We start from the raw sequence: 2,827 nt of genomic DNA, 5'->3' as shown, positions 1-2,827 counted from the left end.
GGCCACGTAGGCATCCAACATGGCAATTTGATGTGGCACAAGAATCAGCCCTGTCCAATTCGGTGTTTATATGGGCCGAACCCATTAATTCAGCCCATTTATATTTTTTTCCTGTGAATTTTTTGTCAGCTTCATGGACCAAGCCAACATTGCAGCCTTTTTATTTTTGGCCCATGGCCTTTTTGTCTCAACAGTTTCATTTTTTTTCTTTTTTTCTAAATTGGGTTCACTAGTCAGGTGGTCCCAATTGTCAGGTTCTAGTACTGGGTCCTAGCCATCAGGGTAATATTCTTCATTTTTTTTATTTCACGCAAATAAATACCTAGTACTTAAATTGGCACACAGAAAACTAACGAAATACTTCAAATATTATCAACCATCAAAGTGCTACATCATATAACACACATACAAATGTGATCAGCATCAAGTTTACAATCAGATAACAAGCTCCACAATAGGAGCAGTTTACATCAAGGTTACAGTCAGATGAAATCTTATGCACGACTCACTAGGCGACCATAGTCGACTAGGCTACCTTCTCTACACTAGAACAACAATAGAACTATCATCATGCCTTCGGTCGTCGCCCTGCTACATGAATCAGAAGAGAAGAATTAAAACACTAGAGCCAATATATTATGAACAGACCATTCAAAAAAAGGGCAAGTTCTTTAGAATGATAACACAAATTCAGCTAATACAATGATTTTTGTTCCCCAGATAGTTAAAACGATATACTCATTCATACAAGAAAGGTGACGCAAGAAAATAGAGCACTTTACTCATATCATGCAGAGTATCATTATTATGTTCATATCAGCTTATTCTTATGCATACATCAAGTAAATAAATCTGACCAAAGAAGCAACAACTCCATAAATTAAAACATCAGGGCTAAATAAGAAGACTAATCTCTTTGTGAAAAATGTATTGGATAATTGGTTTTACATATACAATCCCTTGCATTTAGGGAGAACTTGACGCACAGTGTGCACAAAACTTGGGAGAGCAACTAGAGAAAATACATAGTTGGTGCTGGAGGGAGTGGTGAATTACCTCGATGGCATACTTGATGGGTGATGCTGGTCCTTCTCAAGGAAGTAGTTGTCGTCCACAGCTAAGAAGTTTCATACATTTGTCTACAACAATCAGCAAACCAGCAAACCAGAAATCAGAACGAATGCTTCAATCTCATAAGAAGTTTAAAAAAGACTATAGCAGGACCTAATTAATGCTGCAAATTACTGTCCCCTACATTTGGATCTGGCACTAGAATGTGTATGGCATTAAAAGCCAAGGCCATATGGACCAATGCATCATAATTATCAGTTTTAAACACTACAGGACCAGAAAGTAGGTGATGCTTCAAATTTCAAAACTCAAACATTCATCATTAATAGTAGCAATTTAATCTTACTAAACATAGGGGCATGTACAACATGAGAGCACGCTACAGCCAGAACTTGCAGCCAGACCTTCCTAGAATTTTATGCACAACAGCAGCAAATTAGCTATATGAACATGTATTAATTCAAGCTAACAACTGACAAGAAACAGAGACTTGATGGCAGCAGGATCACAATGATGGCTTTGGCATGGCAGAGAGCAAACTAAATAAAAATGGCTTAGTTCACCCACTGTCAAGCTGAAACCATTCGTGTGCTCTCTGTCAAGCTGAATTTAGTTCTTTCCATGGAGGAGAGAGCATAGACTCAATCACCAGCCTTGTGCCAAATCCCCCACTCCTTCCCTTGGCGGCCTTCACAACAATGACCTGCAAGCAAAACACACCAAAAACTAAGTCACACATGCATGGTACTAATCGACTATCCTGTAGTTGTTTGGTTATTATTTTAGATTAATATATGAATAATTAAATATGTATTAGTTGTTTTTAAAAATGAAGTAAATAAGCTATGCTAGACTATTGTTTCAAAGAAATATATTAGAATGTTAAATTTAACATGCTAGAAAATTAAAGGAGAGTGCCCCACACACAGCGTAAGTAATACTAGCATATAGTAGTTTGTCTTGTACAGAATGCTTCTAGTCTAAGTAAGCATGAGAGTGTACGTGTTGGAGCTTTGTCATGCATGCAAATATTTTATGAGGAGAACTAGATACATGTATGTGATCATTAGAATGCATACGTGTGTAGTCATTCTTCCAAGCTAAGTAACGATGCATGCAAATAGAGGTTGTGGTGGCAGCTTTCTATTGGCTGGACTTCACTAGTCTACATGTTGGATTTATGAGTGGCTTGGTACAAGAAATAATACGTGGAGTACAATGTAGCCAGATATTAGACCAGACTATAACCTGTCAGACACTTAATTTTGCCACATTCCAGTTAAGCTCCCCTGCTTTTTGCTGGAACTGCAGTAGCCTAGCTTAGCTTCAAACAAGATTAACGCCATCGCCTGGAGCTTCTCCAGCTAGGCAGTGAGGTCCAGGTTGGGGGAGAGCATGAAGCCAGCCCCGGCTGCGAGGGCGATGACCAACAGGCTACCCTTCAGGCAAGTGGCGCCATGCAACAGCCTCCCGATGATGGCCTTGCAGTACTTGTCTGCTTCCTTGATGGAAGCCTTCTCCCCAGAGTCCTCTGCTTTCTCCAGAGCAGCCTCATTCTGCAATACCAACCCATGTGCAGAAGATTAGAACATGCAGATATGCGCAGGGATATGTTGAGGGTTAAGTAAAATACTAGCTTTGACCAAAAGGTAAATTAGCTTTGCATACATGCTTAAAAAGTGACAATGCCACATATGTCTCATTTTAACATCATAACAGCTTGAACTAATTTCTACAGAGCATTTGCTAGTAGAAC

The 2,827-nt window shown here is 39.3% G+C and overlaps 1 long non-coding RNA gene across 1 annotated transcript; it reads right to left on the bottom strand.

Annotated features, from left to right (window-relative positions):
* Positions 1 to 543: 543 nt before the first annotated feature.
* Positions 544 to 1,765, bottom strand: LOC123130977 (uncharacterized). The gene is made up of 3 exons (XR_006464042.1): positions 1,639 to 1,765; positions 1,057 to 1,139; positions 544 to 588 (listed from the first exon to the last, which is right to left on the bottom strand). It is a non-coding gene; the product is annotated as an uncharacterized lncRNA (long non-coding RNA).
* Between the last annotated feature and the right edge of the window lie 1,062 nt (positions 1,766 to 2,827).

This window comes from Triticum aestivum, chromosome 6A, assembly GCF_018294505.1.
Source record: "Triticum aestivum cultivar Chinese Spring chromosome 6A, IWGSC CS RefSeq v2.1, whole genome shotgun sequence".
NCBI lineage: Eukaryota > Viridiplantae > Streptophyta > Magnoliopsida > Poales > Poaceae > Triticum > Triticum aestivum.
This window is presented reverse-complemented; position numbering and strand designations above follow the sequence as displayed.